The following is a 25,257-nucleotide window of genomic DNA, read 5'->3' on the forward strand; positions in this document are numbered from 1 at the left end:
TGTCAGAAGTTTTAGACTTAGGACAAATTATAATTGGTGATGTGATTTTTGAGAGACACAGAGATCTTTTGTTTTAAACCAAAGCAAATATGTAAATGTGCAACATTTGGTAATGGGTTGTGTGTTTGGTTTGTCTTTTATTTTGTACACTTCCTTGTAGTGTTTACCTCTTTGTCCAAATACATGATGAATTTGATAGTAATAATCATGGTTAAGCTGTTTTGAGAAATTTTTTGAGTGTATTTTGAGTTCGTAAAACATTTCTTCTTATTAAATTTTAAAGAAAAAACTCTCAAGGGCTTTACTTTTCAGAGCAGCAGCTTTACTAAAATAATTTCTCCCTCATGTATTAACAGTTTTTTTTCTATAGTATATCAACAACTGCAAAATGTAATAAATACAAAACACTCATCTCCTTTTCCACTTAAGGGTGGCTATTGATCAGGAGGTAGTGTGGGGGTGGATCGATGTCCTGTCTGCATATCTAAGTGTCCGTGAGCAAAATACTTGTGAGTGTTTTTGCTACTTGGACTGTATAAAAAAACGATGTTTGCAACCACCATTTATTATGTGAAGGCTGTGTGAAGGCAGGAGTGGTAGTAGGAGGACCCAATGTGCAGACACTCGGAGGCAGAACATGAACTCAAAAGGGTAGCAAAACTAAGACTCCAAGGTAAACTTTACACAAACAGACCACACAGCAAGATAAGGGTAGATCGCGACACCGACAAACTGAAACACAGGGAGGGAGCAATCAGGGAATGGGCAACAGGAGGGAAACACAGCTGGGGCAAATCAGGCCTAACAAGACAAAGGAAGCAAAACCAGATGCATTTACATGAGACATGGACTTTCAAAGTAAAACAGGAAACATAACACAGACTGAGCTTACAGACACAGACTCACAGGCAGGCACTACAACAGAGGGAACAGAGACGTGGGACCAGGGCAGACACAGACACTGACTGGACACGGGGATATAGCAACTAAGGATTACACAGAGACATAAACCATAAGACAGAACTCTAACAAAGAAACCAAAGACTAGAAATGATAAATAATATAATAAACTCAAAACCCTGGGTCAACAACCCAGGCATCCTAACACCATGATGTTTCAGATTGAGCATTTTTGCATTTTACTTCTCAAGTGAGAGGTAAAGTCTTTTTTTACTACCAGTCTTCCTCTGCTGCCCATGCATAAGAACTCAAGTTTAAGAGATTATTTTTTTAGACCTATAAACTATGCCCATCTTTTGGATAGTTTACGGTTTGTGTGACTAGGTGACTATAATAGTGTAAAGCAGTGGGTCACCCAAAATGCAAAAGATTCTCAGTTTGAGAGTGGGAGGAGACACACACCCGGAAAGCTTGTGTTGGGAATAGCATCCACCATAATAATATGTATCAGATCAAATATCTGGATCCATCCATTGTGGTGACCCCATGTGAATAAGGGAACAACTGAAAGATGATGAATAGTAGTATAAAGCACTTTAAGTGGTCAAAAATAGACAAGGAATCTATAATGCCAGACCTTTTATTTCAGTTTAAAAAGGCCAGTTTTCTGAGTTTCATGAACTGAAGTTGTGAAGCAACTAGAAGTTATTGTACTCTGTTGCAACACAGTCACTGACATTAAGGTCACTTGGTTTCGAGGGAAACAAGGGACAAGGAGTTTGATTTCCCTGTTGGAGTCAGGACCCTTGAGAAGTCTTTACCCTGGAAAACCAGTGAAGAGAAATGCTTTAATAATCACACTTTGATTAGACTTCTACTCCCAAAACATCTAACACAATTACACCGATTAACACAGGTAATTAAACTCCTAAAGGGATGCACACATCTGTTTGTTGTGGTTTTTATGAGTTGAGAAACAGAAGCGTACATGTTACTTTATCTGTAGATAAAGTCCATTAGTAGTTAGAATTTCTCACAAGTGAATACGGGTATGTGTTCAGGTACAAGATATTGCAGAATTGTCCACCAAAGGATTTTATTTAATCTATGTGGAGTTTATTAAACAGAATACACGCAACCAACTGATCCATTTTTGTGAGACAGGTGAGTGAAATGACTATTGAGGGATACCTGAGTTCAACTGATGTCAGCAGGAGTTTGAGGTGGATTACTTATACGACTGTCACTCTGCGACAACCAGGTGAATCATAGAGCGGTGAGAAGACGAAGAAAAGGCAGAGTGATGGACAGGGAGGGGGAAAAGAGGAAATGGAGAAAGGAGGAATGTCAGATCTGGTGCATTGGAAGTGATCTTGGCAGGAAACCCAAGTTACCATAGCGACCTGGTGAAAGCTCTGCAGCAAGAAGCAAAAGAAAGACAGAGAAAGAGAGGAAGAGAGACCTTGAGGTATTGTCTCTCCCGCTGCATTGGTCTTTTATAGTAATATTTTGAGCATGTGTGGCACTTAATTAATGTGTATGAATACACGTGTTTGCCACAAGTGCACGACTGACTGTCAATACTCAATGCTTATTGACATCATTTATGTATTATTTATCATGACGATAATGGAAAAGCTTTCAACTATTACTTCATCTGTTCCATTATTAAAGGCCAGTGAAGTAAATCAGGGTCCCGTTAGGCTCATCAGTGCCTAGCTCCACAGTCTGGCAATCCCTGGTTGAAAGGATATGAAGCAGAACTACATGTCCATTTTATATGAGTGCAGGCTTTGTATTGTGGATAGTAATTGGTAGTCTTTGATTAGCTGGACTGCTAGGAGTGATGACTTTAATGAGCTTATTCACCAGCGTGAAGATTCAGATAGGGATTCTGCCATAGACAACCGAGGGGATAAATGAACAAATACACCCACCCACACACACACGCACATATACACAGCATACAGTATATATCCGGATCACATCATATGAAGCTACATTAGGTATTTAGGTTGTTTTTCAACTTGTGGTAGTGTAGCTGTTGTTATGACCTTTAGTTAGTTTGTGTGTACATGTTTGTTCATCGTGGCAAAATGTGATACTGCAGCGAGAACTACTACTGACTTTGACAGGTGTTAAAACATCTGTTTTTGTTTGTTACCTGGCACATTTTGTCAACATGATTTCACCAGAATCGAGTAAGACGCAGTCGCTAAGGTTTACAGGTGTGTAGAAGCTCAAAGTAATAGCCTCTTTACTTTAACGCCCCTCCAGCATATTTTTTGTAGCTTAACACATTGAAACAGCACCTGTTCTGATTCCAACACAAAGCTGTTTTTGATTTACTCTTCTGCCACTATTTTCCAATGGTGAAAAAAGTATTCATATCAGTTACAAAGGTAGCAAAAATGCAAGTCTGCTAACTGTCACATAAATGCAGTCACCAAAAATGAAAAGCCTGGCACAATTAACCCCCAAAATTCTACCAAAGTACAGTATTTAGAGCGACGAAAAATAAAAATTTTAATCCAACTTAGCCACGTTCCTATAATTGGAGCTTAACACCTCTTCTTTTCAGGCTGAAAAACAAAAGCTTCTCTTGTCCAAGAGCACATTTTGGTTCAGAAATATTCCTTTGACAAATTTCCCTCTCTTTCTCCTTTATTCTCAAAGGACGTCCGGGTACAAAAAGCGTCCTTTGCCCTGTCTGTCACCCTACTTATCATCTAGGACTCTCGTGTCATTGCGCTTGCGTCTCTCTGTGATTGCGTGGCTGTTATTGAATGTGCTGGTCGACATTGCTGAAGGCTTGCTTTGTTTGTATGTTCTGGAGACGCTTAGGAAATGTCAATCAAATTTCAGTTGGCACTACATGACTTCATGTGAGCTTGTATTTGTTGAGTTACAAGAAGTCACCTTTTTACACAAGCAAGGATGGGTGGGTAATAAATCATTCCCTGTTCAATCACAACGATTTGAAACGATTTCCATTCGACTTCCTGTTCTCTTTGTGTGTCTGCATGGTCAAGGTGTTACTCATGTAGTACACGCCTTGTGTTACTCAAGGAATGTTTCTTTTTTTTAATGTGGACTAAAGTCCATAAAAATTAATCACGTTTTAAAAGGACTACCGCGTTTTCACAAAATTAAGATAAGTCAATGCAGTGTCCTCATAAGAATTGGATACACAGGTGCATACAAGTGTGTGTGTGTGTGTGTGTGTGTGTGTGTGTGTGTGTGTGTGTGTGTGTGTGTGTGTGTGTGTGTGTGTGTGTGTAGTGTAGTGACATCTGGCACCACATGTGAAAGAGATTAAACATTTCCCACAAAAATCTCATTTCTCTCCCGGGCTCTTTTCCAATGTATTTGTCACCATCGCAACAAATCAAACAATGCTGCTGAAGTTCCAATGAGAGTATTCAGTCCAGCCTTTGCCTATGTGTCTCTGTATGCTTGTGACTTTTCCAAGAAATCACTCAAAGTCCTCTTCAAAAGTTTTTTGGTTTTTTTGGGTTTTTTTGGGAATATTAAATGGTTTAGACTGAGAAAGTGGGCATGGAAAAGAAACCCAAACAGAGCACTGGCAGAACAGAAGATCTATACAGAGAACCCCAAACTTGGTAAGCAGACAAGCAAATGTTACACTGATTAACTTATCACCACAGATATTACATTACTGTAATATATTAGTAATATATTGTATAGGTTACCCTTGTGGTGGCAAAACAGAGGTTTCATGTCTATGCTATGAGACCTATTATGGGTCCTGTTATGTCTGGTATGGGGTAGTTGGTAGCAGATTGTTTGGATCTTGTGTGGGAAATTATGGTTCACATGTGGTAGAACATGGGGAGTCTGTGACCAGCTTCAGATGCCCCAGTGTCCGATACAGTCCTGATCAAAAAGTTTAAGATTACTTGAAAATAAATAAAAAATTCACTGCGGCATGCTTGACACAAGCGTTTCCATGAGGTGAGTGGGAACATTTCTCCAAGTAGTGAAGACAGCCGCACCTACCTAGGGCATCTACTGTCTGGAACCATTGTCCATTTTTGTAAACTTCCTTTACAATCCATCCCCAAAGGTTCTCAATTGGATTTAGATCAGAGAAACATACAGGATGTCCAAAAGAGTCATCTTATTCTCCTGGCAGAAGTCCCTTGTCGTGCAGGCATTGTGTACTGTAGCATTGTCCTGTTAAAAAATCGAATCATTACCACAGAGACGAGGACCCCCAGTCATGAGGGATGCTCTCTGCAACATCTGGACATAGCCAGTGGCTGTTTGACCCCCCTGCACCTCCTGAAGCTCCATCATTCCACTGAAGGAAAAAGCACCCCAGACCATTATGGCTCCCCCTCCACTGTGGCACGTAGAAAACATCTCAGGTGGAATCTGTTTGTCATGCCAGTAATGCTGGAAACCATTAGAAACATCAAGGTTACATTTTTTCTCATCAGAGAATAAAACTTTCTTCAGCCTTTCAATGTCCCATGTTTGGTGCACTCTTGAAAAGTCCAAAGTTCTGTGGCGGTCAAGGAAAGAAGGCTTTTGAAGACATTTTTTGTTTTTGAAGCCCTTCAGTCTCAGGTGCCGTCTGATGGTTATGGGGCTGCAGTCGACACCAGTAATGGCCTTAATTTGGGTGGATGATCGGGTGTCTTGACGGACAGCCAGTTGGATCCTCTGGCTCACTGCTGGTGAAATGTTTTTGGGTCTTCCACTTGACTTTTTGTTCCATAACCCTCGGGATCATTTAAGAAATTCCAAATGACTGTCTTACTGCTTCCCACCTCAGCAGCGATGCCGAGCTGTGAGAGATGCTACTTATGCAGTTCAACAATCTGACCACATTCAAAAAGGGAAAGTTTTTTTGCCTTCAGAACGTCATGACAGTGTGAATACCTGACACAAAAGACAATGAATCCACATTTTTGCACAGATTTTGCCTTTTAAAGGCACGTGGTCCTAAACTTTTGATTAGCTGTAAAACAGCCTGTTTCACTTTAAGTGTAGTTTTCAATAAACTGCGTGCTCAAAAAAAATATTTTGTCTCACTCCCATTTCTTCTTCTTGCATATTGAAGCTCTACTTGGAACCTTGTTAAGATCCAACAATACAAAATATGATTTTCTTTTTGCCATTTTTCAAGTGGTCTTAACTGTATATGTGGCACAAATGGTTTGCGAGCTACACTTGCTTGTGTTCTTGTTTGTCCATCTGCCACCTACAGAGAAGAGCAAAGTTTTAAGTTACGAAAAACTAAAAGAGAAGCTGAAAAGTAACCACTGCAGCCACTGTCTGCAGTATTCAGCGTTCCACTGACACAACGTCATCCATGTCAAGCACCATGCACTTAGGATTTTGTAGGGCTAGGTGGAAGCACTATCTCCTGGGCAGATAATTCTACAAATGGATAGAACTGTGATTGGATAAATTAAGTATTATTGGCTGAAGGGCAGGGTGGTGGATCTGACTTGCTCCAGAACACCCTGTGGAGACTCAATTGGATTGGGATCTGGGGAGTTTTGAGGTCAAGTCAATGCCTTGGGCTCTTTGTTGTGTTCATTGAACCATTTTTCCACAGTTTTTGTGTAGCAGAGCCAAAGACTGTGTATAACCAGCCAATATGATGCCACACATTGCTTCTCAAACCCCCATTTTGAAGCCTCAAAATGTGAGTTCAGTCTGCCGCAATGTAGGGGTTTTTTTGTTGTTTGTTTTGTTTTTTGAAAGGGAGAAATGGGATATAGAAAAAGTAAAAAAGCTATTTAGAGACATTACTTGATTAGGGGCAGGAGTCATATCTAGAAATTCGCATCAGTGTCAATAACAAAAATGTGCAAATCTTCGTATAGAATATATGGCAGACAGTATAGGTGTTTCTGTATAGTGCTGAGAGGGTATTTATGTGGTGCAAGTGATCCCTTATTTCCACTCAGCAATCATTACAACGCTCACTTTCATATTGCGCTGATAGTTAGTATTGATCGGGTCTTTCTGTGTGTGAGAGAAAGACTCGGGGTCATTTGCACTAGATATGAAACTAACAGAAAAGCTGCAGGGTCTCCATGGAAACTAGTAGCCATGCTTCTCCACCTTATGTTAAGGGGATTCTCATTCAAGAAAAAACACAATTTGACATATTGACCTGTGACTTCTAACTCTCAGCTTCACAGGAGCATAAATGCTTGTGTTTGTATTTTTGTCCCCCCGTAATACAATCACATAACCTGAAATTGAAATTGTTTCAACTGAAAGGTGGCTCAGCCAAGCTCTGAACGGTTACCTTAGAAAATAAGTCCAACTATCACACACATCCAGTAAGCTATTGCTTTTTGTATGAATGAAATTCAAGAAAAGAAATTTGGGATGAATGACAGATCTATACAAAGTATGAATCTTCAGTCTGTTGGCTCTCAGTTACAAAGCGCACACACACACACACACACACACACACACACACACACACACACACACACACACACACACACACACACACGCCAAAACAAAAACATGGGGTGGAGACAGAAGATTACTGGCAGCTCCTCTTTCATGAGCGAGTGTTTGTTTTTATGTCAATTAACAAAACAAGGGTTCAGCATAATGAGGCTAATGAGGAAGCACATCATTTGGCCCAGCTACTTTAACGATCTGTCAGTGGAGACGCAAAACACACACACACATACACACATTTTCTACGCATTGCAAGTAAAGGTCAGTAGAAAAGCTGATTTGAGTTAAAGCTGAAACCATGTATTGAATTTGTTTGATTCGCTGAATAACACTCAAATCCCATTTTTCCACAGCCAATAGCAAACACTTGGACATGGTTTACAAAAGAAATGATTTCGAACCAATGACAATATATTGAGTAAAGATTGTAATCCACCAAGATCGAGCGACTTGATTATTTAAATTATTAATCAGTCTGAGTCATCATAACTAATAATGACTGCAATCAGTCTTTTTCATGGTTGGTGATAAGTACTCTCCATTTCCATTATCATCATCATGGGTATGGTTGTCTATGTTCCCTGTAGTGATGCGTTGAAGTCTGATGCTGGTGATAAGCCTAATCAGGCAATTATTACTGGTGTAGCAAGAGACTGTGTGTGTGTGTGTGTGTTTGCATAAGTGCATGTAACTGAATTTGAATGTGTCATTAAGAGTTTGCACAGACTTGCGTAAAAGCCTTTAGTGACAACCATGTCAGAGTTGGTTCAGGTCAGCGCTTACAGTGACGGTGGGTTTGCTCAGGAAAAACGAGCATACATTCTTGAAGCTCTTGTAAGAACTAAGAACTAAGAGAACCTTTAAAATAGTTCATAGAGCATAATTATTATTAATTAGTTTAATCAGTTCTAATTCATCTCTAAATTCAGTTCAGGTGGCTCTCAGAGGGGTCCAGGCTCATCTGCAGGCACCCCTTTTATGCATTTTTCTGCAAACCACTGATTTGCTTTTATGTGAAATGCAACTGATCTGGAAAAGGTTCAACAAAATGCTTTGTTCACCACAAAGTGAAAAATAGACTTTATTCATGTAACTAAACAATAAAATAAACTTAAAAAGCAAGATGACCAACAGTCTGTATTGCTTGCTAAACTCACAACCCACATGAATAGGGTTCTTTCATAGCCAACCATACTGTCAGGTTGCTACATATATTTACATAGTACATCCTTGATGTGGGCCAGACACTGAAATCTAGTCAAATGTGTGACAGCAGGTGTATTCATGGTGGTTTGTTCCTACCTTTCTGTTTGATTGCTGTTTCTGTGTTCTGCATGACTGAACACTGAGCCAAACAGTAACACCACTTTTCTATCTTTGTGCACAATACACACACAGGCACAAACACACACAGAGGGGGGAAAAAAGTACAGTCCAATTTATTTACACCACCAGCTGTTCTCACCTCTCAAAACGGGCTATCACAAACACTTCAGTGTGTCGGAGACAAGATGAACACAAAATTGAATCTCTTTTGCATTAATTAATCCAAGCTCCTTAATAAATATGAAATGAAGTGACAACACAGATGGGAAAATGGCTGTTTAAACACAGTGACATACTATATCCAAATATTGCAAAGTGAGTAAATGGTTAACATGGGCCCCTTTGGCCACACAGCAACAGTTGTGAGCCTGGGCATTTTTTCTGGGTCTGACCTTCATTTATCAGGTTGTTTATTCACCGAGGACTACACAGATTCCAGCCTGGCAGCATGGATGTGAGAACAGTTGATGATGGATTAACAGAGGAAGACACTTGGATCGGTTTAAAGCCAGGAGATGAACTCTGTGATTTGGTTCGTCCCGCTTCCCTCTAAAAGCTGCCACTTTCATTTCTGCTCCGGTTCTCATTTTTTGACACTCTATCCGTCAGCCCTCTGTTATTTTAAAAAAATTTAAGCAACACATTTTCCATATTTATTAGCCCTTTATCTTCATCCTCAGCCACATATTCACAAGCAACCAGAGCCCCATCTCTCTTCTAATCCTGTTATCTGACTTTATATTACTTGGTTTCTTTTCCATTATTTGTTCAATTTTTTTCTCCACCTTCATAAACAATTAATTTCTTCCTGCCAGGTGCAAGTCATATATTTCCTTCCATTTCTCCGCCCTTGTGTTCCTCATCTGCATGCTGTTCGCTCTTTATGCTCCTTTTCTTTCTCCATTCATTAATTCTTTCTTTCTCCGCGTCTGTGTTTTGAGTGGTTGTGTGTGGAATATAAACCTCACAGAGGAAAGATGTCATCTGATACAGTGTTTCCCCAGTTAGCTGTGATCAATGTGTCTTGTTGTCATGCTTGCTTCTCTTGACATCACAACAACTGATCAATATCTTTAGTATAAACACTCCCTGCTAACACTAACCTTCTCAATGCGTGTGCTCACAGATCAGTCACAGTTGTCCCACTCCATTTACATCCAACCCATTGACAAAAGAACCAGTAAAGAGAAATAATGCAACACGCCAGCTATAATTGAAACTGTAATGAAGGAGTAGCCCATTCACTAAAATGTAAAGGACTGAGGCTGCTGTATTGTTTGGTCTTAAATTGGAAGAGCTTGTTGAAGGGATGTTCAGTTTGGAGTCAGTTTTAAACTGTGTGAAATGTTTATATGTAACTATACATTTACTATAGACTAGTGTGCAAATGTTTTGGGCCACCTTCAATTGATTTTTATTTGAATGGGAAAATAGAAAATAGGTGCAATAATTTATTGAGAAGTGCAAACATAAAAAAGTGATAGTGTACAGTTCTACCAAGCTTGAAAGTCAGTATTTGGTATGACCAACTCTCCCACACTGTTTCAATACTGTTGAGGTCTGGGAAGACCAATCCATGATCCTACTGATCGGAAGGTCGGTGGTTCGATCCTTAGCTTCCCCAGTCTGCATGTCAAGTATCCTTGGGCAAGATACTAACCCCAAACTCCGATGCGTTCATCGGAGTGTGAATGCGTGTGAATGCAGGTTAGTTTGCACTTGTGTATAGAAGTGCTTGTACAAGTGGTGAATGAGGGTTATATATATGTTATAGAGCGCTTTGAGTACTCTGGGAGAGTAGAAAAGCGCTATATAAGAATCAGTCCATTTACCATTGTGTGTTTCTGCATCCAGATGTACTTTTACTGTCCTGGTTGTGTATTTGAGATCATTGTCATTCTGAAACATGAAACTGCTGCCAATCAGACCCTTCCCAGATGGCATTGCATGGTGGATCAAAATTGACAAGATCCCCAACCCCACTGGCTGACATACAGCCCCAAAGCATGACAGAGCTCTTACCATGGTTTATGGATGGCTGAACAGTAGACACTTTTTTACCTTCCTGACTTCCTCCCTATATACATGGCTTCTTGACAGCCACACTTCTAGAGAGACCATTTTAGATGAGGCTTCAGCAAAAAGCAGATGGATCAGCTCGCCAGATCTCAGGTCCTGTGTTAGGACTTTACTGTATTTTCTCCTATTTCCGAAGAACATGGCCTTCAGATGAGTTATTTTCATTTAAGTGGCTTAACAAACAAGCAAACAAAACATTCCTTTGAAAATGATCAGGTACAAGGACTAGACTAAAAGTGAGTGAAAAGAAAGCCAATGTCCAAAGAAAACTTTGGAAGACCTTCAGAAAGGCTGGGGAACTATTACTTTGCTTGTAGTGTGTCTACATATTTTCTTATAGCCATACTACAAGATAGTATATCTCTTTGAAAGTAAAATATAAAGACATGAGGGTGACTCATGACTTCTCCGTGGTAATTACAATAACTCGATTATATTTTTAAGGATATTCATGAGATCTTGTTTTTATAAAACCTACAAAAAACAAATTTTTGTTGTAGTTTCTTTTTTATATGTATTAGTAAACCATGCCTCTTCAAATCTGGTGCAGCACAGGACCACGCTGACATTCAGTAATATATCAGTGTGACTTTGATGTAATTTGGTTTCTTTTAAGCCATAATTTGCTTCACAGAAAATGACAGAAATATCAGAAAAATACAGGTTGTTCACTTTTTTAAACTAACTTTAAGAAGCAATTACTTAACAATTCATTTCTTAATTTTCAGTTATTTTACCAAAACGATATCCTTAATCCATCCATTAACAGTCAGCAGTTTAGATTCAAATACAACTTATAGGACTATGGTATAATATACAGAATCAGGCTGATACTTTGTTTTTCTCCCCTAATTATTCTGGAAAGTGATTTAGTAGTCATTAAAATGTGTTCAGAGTTGGCAAATTGATGACGATTAATCTCATAAATCATGACACACCACTCTCTCCTAGATAAACTACCATCATAAGTTGAATTATCTGTATTGGTATCGGCAATACTGGTCCTGTGTTTACTTGGCATCTGATTGATACCAAAAATTGCAGTATCACACACCACTACCATCTCTGTAACTGTATAAGTTGTTTTTTACAAGAAGCAATTTCAGTCAAATGGCAAACCATCAGTTCCCTAGTGCCAATTTTAAGTTAAATGTATTTCTTTAAATAAGAAAATTGATACACACATATTGTTCCACTGTGCCATTTAATATTATAGTTTATAGAATCTATGGTATATTCTACTATGTTTGATATATCACACACAATGTGATAAAACCAAGATTTATGATGTCATCTACTGATCCCTCAAATTCTATGGGAAACTGTCACATGCATAGATGCAATTGTGGAAGTGCAGCATCCATTCATTCATCTTTCAAGCTCACCACTTGATAAAACTAACTTCAGACTATCGCACACATTTATTTCCTCTCCATTTGCATCTCCTCTCTCCTCACTCCTCAACTCCACAAAGTGCAATTAAGGAAATGGAAGAGCCCTCATCAGAGCAGAGTTGGAGCCATTTCTCCGTCATGGTGATAGACAGGATGAGAAGAAGCATGAGTTGGCATAGAAACAACCAAATGTGATCCATCTGTATCTTAACCACTTATTCAACTCAAGGTTGCATCCTAGTGTAACAAGCACGACAACTTCATGTTCCACACTCTTTTTGTGAGTACACTGAGTAGTTCATATCAGCAGAAAGGTACAAAGGTTTAGACACATCTTGTCTTTGCACTGCTTTCTGGGCAATGGTTCAGCACAGATCTGTAGAGATGACGAATCAGAGAGAGAATCGAGTATAAGAGGGGAAAGGAGGTGAATTGGTGGGGTGGAGGTGTCCTGTACAACTGCCCAGTGTGCTGCCCACACTGCCAAGGGAGCACAGAGGAATGTCTGTATCCGTGTTTATCTTAGTGGTCCCATGTGTCTAAATGAGCAGCAAAGGACCAATGTGCCACATCACAAGATCTGTTGTCGGGGTTCTGCAGCCAAGGCTAACACTGGGCTCTCAAAGCCATCTGTCTCCATATACTAACCACTCAGAGAGCAAACCTCTGCCCTCTGTTGCTTTATGCAGCCAGAGTTTAGCTGAATACTAAAGGCTTGATATGCTAATGTGACATGGTGTGAATTTCAATCATTTGAGTAGCTATGAGATAGTTGAGAGGGCATTGTACTATGGTCATTATTGTGTTTAAATGGCATCATATTCTCCTGCAACCCACCTCATTGCAGGCTGCCTTCAGGCCCAAGGCAATTATAATCGCTGGCAGAATCAAGCACATGCTTTATATATGACCCTCCAATAACCCCATGTCTACATCTGATAGTCAAGGTCATTCATTCTCATTGTTCTGCTCTGGTAAGCATGAACTAAGGCAGTGGCATCAGGCTTTTCTTCAGAGTATGTAGACCGAGGTGCATTGCTTTGAATAAGACGGTGCTGAATGTTGAATTCACTGTATCAATACAGTGGACAGGCTTTGATGGCACAGAAAATGTTGTTGTAATATATTTAGCTTGCCACATCTGTAATCTCTCCATTTAATGGTAGATTTGATTTTCTTGGTTCATTTTGAGTAAAAAGGATATTCAAAATTCAAAATAAATATTTTGTGTGCAAGTATGCTTACAAGATAACAGCTGGAAACCTCATTTTTGGAATGTCCTCTTTCTTGTTTTTGTAATATTGGCATAGGTATTATAAAACTATGTACAGGTAACACCTGGGAATTATTGACTTTGGGATGATCCATCCATCCATCCATCCATCCATCCATCCAGACATGCTTATCCTTATCAGGATCGCAGGGATGCTGGAGCCTTTCCCTTTGGCATCATCTTAAAATACAAAGATGTATTCATGTGTTCTCCTGTTTTACTTTGTCACACTCTTGAGCACAATATCACAGATACACACCCAGTCACCTGCTTGAAACAATACCGTGCATTCAAAATCTTTAGAGGCTAGTACATTTGTATTTTTCCAACTTAGTCTCTTTGATCTGACAGTAAGTTGAAGGAAGAGGAGATCAATGACTTAAGCTGTAGGGTGTACGGTATACAGACAGTTAGCTATTTCACTTCCTAAGGTGAATTTTATATTTATGAATCTTTTAGAGCAAACCACCTTCAACCTCAGGGAAAACAGAATGCTAAGTCAACTGTGAAGAAGGATCCGTTTTTTAAACTTTGATTTATTTATTTTATTTCAAGCTCACCCGGCTGCGGCGTTATATCTTTTTCATTCTGGGATGTTTTCGTAGACACTGTATTATTATAAATGAGAAGGAATTTGTGGATATGTTTAGACTTTACTGTTGCAGTATTGATGCAGAAATATTGGTAAAGAAATACCAAATATTAGAACAAAAATTCATATGAAAAATACGTAGTGAGGTAACTGTGACTGCATCAGCAATTCAAACTGATTTCTTCAGCTGGCACCAGTTGGAAGTAATGGTAATATAATGGGAAAACATATCTTTAGATTTGCTGGATGGTAATATGCAACTAAAACAGTTCTTCCGGGAAGATCCTGTAAAAAATCTGGGATAATTGCTGCATTAGTTTTCTCCTTTTTTTTTTTATTCACCTAAGAATTAAACTGGTGATAAATTAACTCAGTGATGTTATCCACTGGCTTTTCAAATTTAAAATGCCTCTGCTCTTATTCTGGTGGGGAGTGGGTCCATCACCAACTCTCATTTCTACATGCCTTTCAGATATAGCCTCTTTTTTTACTTGGTAAGGTTATTAGCTAATTTCAACTTCAAAGGCAAGATAAACAATTACTAATGCTGACTGTTTGGACATTTTACACTTATTTGGGAATATTAATCAACAGGTTAGCATCGATTGGTCAGCTAACCTTAAAGTGAAGATTAAAGTGAAGTAAACAAATCCTCAGTGTTAATGTCATAATTGTTTTTGGAAATGATGAAGGGGTTTAGTCATTTTGCACAGTCGTTTCAATATAAGACTAGCTGAAAGTAATTAATTTATTTAATGAAATGCACTTTGTTGTTCTAGAATGAATTGATATCACATTATTAGTTTTTACTGTTAATATTCTTACACTTTAAGAATGAAATAACACATATGTGTCAAAGTCAGACACAGTTCTAATTTTTTAAATTAGTGACAGTTGCAATTTGATACAACTTCATACAATGGTTTCTTCTGATATTTTGCATGTTGTCTTACTGCACAGCCAGCTGTCACTTCTCATTAGTATAGCAAGGTTGTTACTAAGATGACGGCTGCCACGCAGTGGCATGCATATTGGTTAGATCAAACGGTAGGAAAGTAGCAACGTTTACCAGGAATTTATAAAACAAATAACCATCGAGTAAAATAAATAAAGTTTAAAAAATTCCACAGCTCTTAATCTTGTTAAATTATTCTCTGTCAATTTTCAGCAGTTAGAGCAAAAAGCTTCACATCTTTCATGTACAAATTAGATCAGATTAAATATTTTGGACATATCTAGCAAGCAAAGCATTTTTTCTTGAATAATAACTGCGGACTTGTTTATTTACTTATATGCTGAAAAGTAAATAACAACAGCCCAATAAATATATATTTAAAGAAGTTTAAATTAATCACTAAAAGAAACAAAAATATAAATATCTAAGTTTCAATCACACATCCCTAACAGCACTCAGGGAACAAGTAAATACCTCGATTCCATGGATCAATTAGTCCTTTTTTAAACGATTAGCCTATCACCATAAAATATTGTTTGCTTCACAGGGTACTTATAGACTAATTTGATTCGTAACATTATTTACTTACGTTTTTCGACGACTCACAAAATCCAGTCAGCCTCTGACCCCGCCTCCCCCCTTTCTATTTCATGATATGGTCTGGTCCAGGTGCACGCGCCCCTAGCAGACGCCGAGTGCTATAACGAAACCTCTCCAGGAGGACAACAGCATGGCTCAGATTAAAGTCTGGGTTTTAAAAAAGAAAAGGAAAAGGCAGGTTGGAAATTAAACTCACAGTAAACTAAGTCCACATGAAAGAAATGACTTGAATTTCCTATTATTAGTTAGCTTACTTCATTCCTAACAACCAGTTACAAGTTTAGCCAACATGCGGTGCCAGGCCAGGCAAATGGAACCTCTGGCTCAGGATTAGCTGTCTCTCTCCCATCTCTCCATACGTATACTTCTGACACAGGACCAGCCCCACTGATATCTGAAGGAGGAGGTGAGTTCTCTTATGTGAGCTTGTGAATAAAATTCAGGGACATATTTTAGTTAACTATGCTTTGCTTGAAAATGGATATCCAAAGTGTTATTAAAGCTGTATTTACCAATACCTAATAATATCAATAAAAATGTTTAAGCAATATTAATTTTCTTTACACTTTTTTATATTTGAGAATTTAAACGTTTATCCAAAAGTTTATTTTATACTTCATTTCTATTTGCATTTGGTGTACGGTACCAATCAATATAAAAACAAACAAAAGAAAATCAATAATGTTATAATGAAAAATATTAAAATGTAAACAAAAAACTTGCACATATCTCATCAACCTTAAGCGATTTTTTAAAACGTTTTTTTATAATGATAATAATAATGGATTGCATTTATATAGCGCTTTTCTAGGCACCCAAAGCGCTTTACAATTCCACTATTCATTCACTCTCACATTCACACACTTGTGGAGGCAGCTACAGTTTTAGCCACGGCTGCCCTGGGGCAGACTGACAGAAGCAAGGCTGCCATATCGCGCCATCGGCCCCTCTGGCCATCAACAGTAGGCAACGGGTGAAGTGTCTTGCCCAAGGACACAACGACCGAGACTGTCCGAGCCGGGGCTTGAACCGGCAGCAACCTTCTGATTACAAGACGAACTGCCAACTCTTGAGCCACAATCGCCCCATTTATCTAAGCAAATTAGTGATCTATGTCTGCACAGTGTTATATTTTTAGTGTTGGTATGATTTACAGTGTTAAAGTGGTGGGGCCCAAATTTATATTTTTTCCTCAATCCCTGGTTGGCCCCTGGTTGAGAGTACCCCGTTATGTTACATAAACCTTATCTAACTGCTGTTCTTTACTCAAGCATCAGAATTATTCAATATTTTTAGATTTACTCTCACCATTAAAATGTGTGCCTACCTAAAGCTGTGAAGTGACCCCGATTTTTTTTTTTAAAGCCATGTGCACAGGTGTATTCAAACATTCATAGACTCCTTACCATGGTTAATTTAAATAAGGCATGGTATTTGCTTTTTATGGATGTATTTGAATAGTTGCTGGATCTAAACCTTAGCGGAACAGCAGTAACAGCTCAGATGTTCTGTCTCTGTGTGTGAAGCATTAGATAACTGTTAGGTCACCCACATTTTGGCAACAAATGATACATTTGGCTCAAAATCGTCCCTGACATTCTATGTGTGTTGTCACTCCATGACACTTAGCTCCCTGCCTGCATTGATCTAGCTGAGCTTGTCAGCTGTTATTTGATGACTCAGAAAAATGTTCATAATTTGGGGCTGCCGTGTTCATTGTGACTTGCAGAACAAGGCACCGAGGCATGGGTTGACTTTTCGTTTATTATTAGATAGCTAGAAGGTGTGCTTACATTTTGGTTTCTGTAAACGTACGCAACTGCATTTCTTTAGATAGTTAGGCAGGTTAAAGGCAGAGTTTAAGGCAAAGGTGCAATCTATTTCTACTCTTCTTCCTGATCAATTAATTCGATTATTTTTGGCAAATAATCAATGATCTTTACCTTTTCCGACAAGTATAGATTAGCAGATATGAAGTAAAATAATGTCAGTGTTAAATGTTAATCGATACAGGGAATACAGTTCGCTGTTGAGTTTCCAGAAAAAGTGCACAGGGAGGAAACTTAATGGCACTATCAATCACTGTAACAAAATCTGCGAGACAATCTTTAGTCCTAGGCTTAGAGGGTTTTAATGAGATCATTGGACGGTGAACTATCACTAAATGCCAAATGCACTTTAGCTAAGCATATCATCACAGGACTGTGAATGTATGCTGCGGTATTCATGTCATGGTATGTCCTGTGCCAGGTTGTGTATTGTCACAGCCCAGATGAATAGCAGTACTGAAGTACAATGTAGGTAGGCAGCCATTCTGTCTATGTCTTATTAAATGGTTCAGTGCTGTGCTCGGCGTTTCTTAGCTCTCTTCTGTGTTTGATATCTCATTTGGCATTCCCTCTGTGCACAACCCTCGTTATCGTATTCCTATGGAGTGCACTGGCATTTGACACGCAGACACCAAAGACTCTAGCAGCATTACAGATCAACTGCTTTGCACAGCAATAGTCTTTCTCTGTCTCATTCGGTCTTTTCCTCTCCAGTCTATCTTGTCACATAGATCTCAAACAGGTGATGGACTTGAAGGGAACCAGAGGATGTCACTTTCCTAGGCCTTAATATAATTACATCATCCTATGTGTCTCTTGAGCGGTATGTGTCTACAGTCTTGAAAATGACCCTGAGGAGAGAAATGTATGCAGCTGTTAGAAAGTGAGCTCTTTGACATTTGAGATTTTTCTCATGTGTATATACTATGATGACATCTGTTGTTGCACATGAGGTTATATGACCCAGTTTCTACAGAAAATGTAACATCTTCTCACTATTACAAGTTGAATTTCTCACGGTTCAGTGCAGTCATTTTGAACTAAAACTAAAGGAAAAAATGTGTGATAAGTATGAAAATTTATTTTTGGCCTCATAATTATCAGAACTTTGTTTTAAAAAATTAGGTTAAGCCTTTAATGCAGGTCAGTTTTTTATACATCCCCGATTCCCAAATTTGTAAGTACAGGTTGTTAAATGAAGGCTAAATTACATTCAGTTTGTCTTTAATGCAATGCAATGCAATCAGCAGGCTATCCTATCCTGAAGCTTATTATCCATCAGACTTTGTCCATTTGTTATGGAGATGTCAAAGATAAGTGAAACTAGACAATATACTTCCACATGCAATCGATATTTACAGCAGCTATGTACAGTGTGCTAACCTTGTCACCTCAGCTGTTATCTGATATCAATATTTATTATAGCTAGGCTTCTTACACTAATATTACCCAATGAACGCTACTTCTGGCATGAAAAATGACAGTGAAGATATCTGCCAGTTAAAATGATGTAAAAAAGGTCCAAAGGATAGCCAACCTTATGCTGTCGATGCATTGACCACTTAATGTATGCAGACGGGTAGGTGTGCCACCTGCTACAGATAGACTCTGATGATACTCTGGAGAGTTGAGGAGAGCTGAGGGCACCGTAGTCTAGTAGTCATTGAAATCCAGAGGTCTACATGCACCCTCACCCTCACTCTCACTGTTTGATTGCAAAGTTTACATTCCTCAGAGCCAAACAGACCTTTATGCACTTGTGGATGTGAAAACTATATCACCTGTTCAGTGCTGTGTGAGTCACAGGCAAAATATGAAGTTGAGTTTGTACTTTGGGATTGTGGCAAGTAGTACATCTGCATTTTTGCAGATGTTATCAGTGTTAACATCAGATGTTGACATGTGCACTTTTTGGTGGGGAGTTCATATATACTAGTCAGTAGGGCTGCACGATTTTGCATAAAATGGGAATCACGATTTTTTTGCTTAGAATTGAGATCACGATTCTCTCACGATTTTCTTTTCCAGTATAAATATTTATTGCACTTATTAACTGCACATCAACTTCATAACATTTGAGACTGAACATAAAAACAATAAATAAACATAAAAACAACAAATGTCTCACATTTTGTCGTTGCCGCAAAATGTTGTACTGCTTGAAATTCCGTCTCCACTGTTGCTCGACACTGCGTGTATAGAGCAGGTAGTGCAACAATAGAAAAATAGTTGCGGGACGGCACTGTGTAGCGTTTGTCTAGGGTGTTGATCATTTTCCTAAATCCCTCGTTTTGCACAGTGTTGATGGGAGCCATATCTTTGGTCAGGTGATAAGTAATAGCCTCCGTAATTTCTTTATGCCTGCGGGAGTTCGACGGGTATAGGGAAGCGCTGTATAAGGTTCCCGTTATTGATGTTTGGGTGGTTGACCGGGACGGATTTTCTCCAGTCACTTTCTCGTCATCCCTGACGTGCTCTCCGTTGTTTTTTTCCCTGCCACTTAACCTATACGGTGGAATATCTTAATTAGTGCTTGAGTTGATGTTGCATTAACACATCTTCAAGCATGTCACTTTGGTGATTGGATCTTTTGCGGCTTTAAAGGAAGAATTAACAGGATTATGTGAACTGCATGTCCTCACCTGGATAGAGAAAAATGTCGACATCATTCCTGTGCACTCTCATAACTCTCTCAAAACTTTGCCTTTCTCTCCTTAAACTCATATGCTTCTTATAAGTTCTCTTCACTGTACTTAACAGTTTTCCACCATAACCCTTTAAAGTATTAATCATGAAATAATTGCCATACAATTCTGTTTTCTTTAATGGAGTGTATTTTGAACTGTCAGAAATTGATTTACATATTTAACTATTAGCATCATATTTGCAACATCCAGCATTGTTTGGTTTTGTCTTGTAATACATTTTTCAATTTATTGCTTAAAAATGCGTTGTGCACTTTGATTATGGTTTTCAGTGAGAAACGAAATCACACTGATAATGTACAAATCTCAAAAACTCAAAAAACACATGTATCAAACATGCTTTATTACGCATTAAGTGTTAAGAGCGCTATTAAGGACTAAGATGCATTGTGAACAACTTTTATCTGCCACAATTAAGTCCTAATTCTTAGGAAATGTCAAAATGTTGAGTTTTGCAAAGCTTTGTTGTGGACTTCTGTATTGGTCAGATGAGATCATCCATTTTCCGGTGAAACAAATACTCAATGCCCCACTGAAATCTTTTTTCTGCTCTAATGATTCACTGCAAGGACATTCTAACCAGACCCTGCCAAAGGTGGAGAACTAGTTTTGCCATACCACATACCACACGGCTCTTTGGTCATGCAACAGTTTTTAGGAAAATCTCTAAATCTTGATGAACAGCAATAAAGAGTGTGGAATAAGTAAGAACTAGAAAGTTTTAATGTATTTATTGGAAAAGACAAAAAACAGCCTTATAAAGTGATCAGAATTGTTTGCTGTTCCTTAACGTTGATGGGTAGTGGATTGTGACAGAGTGAGGACAGAATCAGAAAACAACAGAATTAGCTGTGAGTTATTTAGAGCCTGTCGCGTGTCTTGGGATGAGGCCAGATGGACAACTGTGATCCTATTACCTCTGCTACACAGTTGTAGGTCTGCCTTCAGATCCTGAATTCCACAGTGAACGGGGTACACATGGACAGCTTCGGTTTTTCTGTTCATTAACTCTGAGAGGACCTCTGAGTGCCTTGCCTATCCATTCAGAAAACAGGACTGAACACAGTTTATGGTATGTGTCACTAAAGAAGGATGCTGTTGATCTTTGATGATGTAATTAGGTGCTTACATCAGTGCATTTTACTCTGTGCTGTTTGGTGCCTGTCTTTTAAGTGTAAAATATCTCTCTTTCACTGACATTAAACCCAGAAATATTCTGGTATTCATGACATGTCCTGAATAATTTTTACATAAAAACAGGTTACATGAATAATTAAGATTTTCAGAAAAGTAGAATAGAGTAGAACTTGTGCGTTATGAAAGCCACTTGAGCCAACGAAAGAGAAATGTTTGGATCATAATCCAATTATTTTGCATCAGTAAGGTTTGAAATGATGCGTAAACAAGTGCACAAAGAGGGGAGCAGGGTAGGAAGCAGTGCTGATCACTGGTTGGCTGTTGGCCATGCAGGCTCGCGGGTCAGTTGTGGTCATTCAAGCTCTGGTCATTCAACTGATTACGCCAGTGTCACTTGTAAAACATACAACTGAGAATAAATGAAAAAGACTAAAGTAAACAGCAGTAATTTATTGGGCCAGAGGATGTTATGTTTTGCAGTTAAATTGGAGACCAAAATGTAGAATAACAAGAAAATATATATATTTAATTGAATTACATAAAACGGGCAGGGTTAGTCCTGAAAAGTAATGACTCAGAAGAGGCTAACAGAAAAACTAGACTGGATATACAGCATAGCTCACTGGGAAATGAGACACAGATGGAAAGTCAGCAAAGGGGGGGAAAAGGGTCAAAAATAAAAGCTCAACAAGGTACATGAAAAAAATCAGCCTGAAGAGCTGCAAACACGAAGACAGAGACAGCGAAAATTAGAAGCTGGTAAGAAATGGGAAACTAGAAAGACAAAAGAGCAGAATAAAAGTAGAAGATAACAAGGGGCATGAGAGAGACTGTTTTATTCCACATAAGATAAGATAAGATAAGATAAGATAAGATAACCTTTATTAGTCCCACACGTGGGAAATTTGTTTTGTCACAGCATGTTGCTTTAAGTAAAATTATTCCAAAACTGCGTGTCACAATGATGGTTTTGTGCCTGAACCTGCATGTTTTTCCTCTGGTTGCTCCACTTTCCTGTCACAGTCCAACTTGGCAGTAGGAGTGGGTGTGAGAATTTGTGGTTGTTTGTCTCTCTTTGTTGGCCCTGGTCCAGGGTGTGCCCTGTATTTTGCATTATCAAACCTGGGATATGTTCCAGCTGCCAGTCATTTTAAGGTGGATAAATGATTAGGCAAAAGAATGGGCAGTTTTGAGAACCTAAAAATGCAACGCAATACAGCAGCTCCCTACAAGAACAAAACTGTTTTTTACAAAAGACAGCTTTGACAGAAATCATTACATACATTAAACTTTTATAATATGCGTATGCCTATAATGCAAAAAAAATAGTAACACCACACCCTTGAACCCGCAAAGAAAGATGAAATGAAAGCATATAAAGATAAATGATGTGATATTAAACATTCTTTTTGTTATTTAAATGGATGGCTACACAATGACAACAATTGTCTTGAGGATTTTTTCTTATTTGAGGCATTTTTGTCATGTCCCTGTTAAATATTTATGATGACTTCATTTTGTTTTTTACAAAGTCTGTTTCATATTGCTTATGTTTTGCATTGTTTTTATTTTGTTGGGCGGAATGGGAGTAGTGATGAATGAAGGATAAAAGGTGTTTATCTTTGTTCCTGGGTGGGGGGTAGACAAATGGATGGCCTTAGATATTCAAAGCAGATTTTTTGAAAGGTAAAGATATGACTGCAGTAATTTTAATATAATTAGAAATGTATTTATTTATTTATTATTCATATTTATTTTTTATTATTAATAAGAATTGTATTAGTAATATTCACTTAAGTGATTGAAGCCTGAGGTACTGTATTTGAAATCTCTCTCTCTTTCTCTCTCCCTATATATATATATATATATATATATTTATTTTAGGGGTGCAACGATACACAAAATTCATGGTTTGGTTCGGTTCGATACTTTGGTGTCACGGTTCAATATTTTTTCGATACAAAAAATGTTCATGCCTTTTTAATGTCATTTACTAAAATTATAAATATATATTTTAACTCAAAAGTACAGTTTTAAAATTTAATGTTGCTGAAACAACAAAATAAAATAAAAAAATTAATCTATCTGATCGAGAAATCACTCATCTTTGGAAAAGAGAGTTTATTACAGAGAAATGGCTCTTTCCAAAATAAAAGCTATACTATACACTTCTTCTGGGGTATACTCTCAGCAGCATATTAAACATATCAGGTCACCATAAGGAGACTCATGTGCTAACGGCTGTCTAAATGACTCGGGTAAAGTTTGTAGCATGCGTGCTTGTTGTTTTTGTCTGCTTCCACTTGTCTTTGCACTAGGATGATGTCGGAGTAAATGTGCAGTCATATTCATTGTGTTCCCACTAGTGCAGTCAGCGTTAATCTCGTTAAAATGACATTAATGCCACAACGCGGCAAATCTCCGTTAACGAGTTACCGCGGATCGTCCCGTGCGTGGGGCTGAATGGCGTCAAGACGTTAACAAGCTAACTGTGCTAACGCACTGGTTCCCACCAATTGAGCATTGAGCAGGACAAAAGTACTTTTGTCCATGACGCGCTTACCATCAGGGTCATGCTTCACATGAAAACCAAGATAGTTCCAAACGCCAGATCTGAATGAGGGTGGGGGAGGTTCAATTTTGGGTAGCGTTGAGGCAGTTGCCATGTTGCAACTAGCTTAGCTTCCGTCTTGCTAGCTTGCGCTGCGCTCAGTTGATCTGCACTTGACAGTGCAGCCTAGGCAGAGTAGTCGAACGCAGATCCACTGAGCGCTCAACACAGACAGCATCGTCAGAAGAAAAGTTGATAAAATAAATAAAATATTTTGTATTGTTCGATACATATGCGTACCGAACCGAAAGCACTGTATCGAACTGTTCAATATCGATACGAGTATTGTTGCACCCCTAATGTGTTGTTGCACCCCTAATGTGTGTGTGTGTATATATATATATATATATATATATATATATATATATATATATATATATATATATATATACACATACATACAGTGGGGCAAAAAAGTATTTAGTCAGCCACCGATTGTGCAAGTTCCCCCACCTAAAATGATGACAGAGGTCAGTAATTTGCACCAGAGGTACACTTCAACTGTGAGAGACAGAATATGAAAAAAAAAATCCATGAATCCACATGGTAGGATTTGTAAAGAATTTATTCGTAAATCAGGGTGGAAAATAAGTATTTGGTCAATAACAAAAATACAACTCAATACTTTGTAACATAACCTTTGTTGGCAATAACAGAGGGCAAACGTTTACTATAGGTCTTTACCAGGTTTGCACACACAGTAGCTGGTATTTTGGCCCATTCCTCCATGCAGATCTTCTCGAGAGCAGTGATGTTTTGGGGCTGTCGCCGAGCAACACAGACTTTCAACTCCCGCCACAGATTTTCTATGGGGTTGAGGTCTGGAGACTGGCTAGGCCACTCCAGGACTTTCAAATGCTTCTTACGGTGCCACTCCTTTGTTGCCCGGGCGGTGTGTTTTGGATCATTGTCATGTTGGAAGACCCAGCCTCGTTTCATCTTCAAAGTTCTCACTGATGGAAGTTTTGGCTCAAAATCGCACAATACATGGCCCCATTCATTCTGTCCTTAACACGGATCAGTCGTTCTGTCCCCTTGGCAGAAAAACAGCCCCATAGCATGATGTTTCCACCCCCATGCTTCACAGTAGGTATGGTGTTCTTGGGATGCAACTCAGTATTCGTCTTCCTCCAAACACGACGAGTTGAGTTTATACCAAAAAGTTCTACTTTGGTTTCATCTGACCACATGACATTCTCCCAATCCTCTGCTGTATCATCCATGTGCTCTCTGGCAAACTTCAGACGGGCCTGGACATGCACTGGCTTCAGCAGCGGAACACGTCTGGCACTGGGGGATTTGATTCCCTGCCGTTGTAGTGTGTTACTGATGGTGACCTTTGTTACTTTGGTCCCAGCTCTCTGCAGGTCATTCACCAGGTCCCCCCGTGTGGTTCT

At 38.7% G+C, this 25,257-nt stretch overlaps 1 protein-coding gene across 3 annotated transcripts in view; it reads left to right on the forward strand.

Moving 5' to 3' along the window:
* Nucleotides 1-25,257, forward strand: part of shank3a (SH3 and multiple ankyrin repeat domains 3a) — a 250,984-nt gene that overhangs the window by 13,090 nt on the left and 212,637 nt on the right. Inside the window, exon 1 of one of the 3 annotated variants that reach the window (XM_085359162.1) lies at nt 15,664-15,984. The exons of the other annotated variants lie outside the window; for them this stretch is intronic. The gene's annotated coding sequence lies outside the window, so the exon portion shown is untranslated. Of the gene's footprint in view, nt 1-15,663; nt 15,985-25,257 lie in introns of those variants that run through there. 3 annotated transcript variants of the gene reach the window in all.

This window comes from Diplotaxodon limnothrissa, linkage group LG7 (assembly GCF_057381915.1).
Source record: "Diplotaxodon limnothrissa isolate DT_005_m linkage group LG7, D_limnothrissa_male_GT1.1, whole genome shotgun sequence".
In the NCBI taxonomy this organism is placed as follows: domain Eukaryota; kingdom Metazoa; phylum Chordata; class Actinopteri; order Cichliformes; family Cichlidae; genus Diplotaxodon; species Diplotaxodon limnothrissa.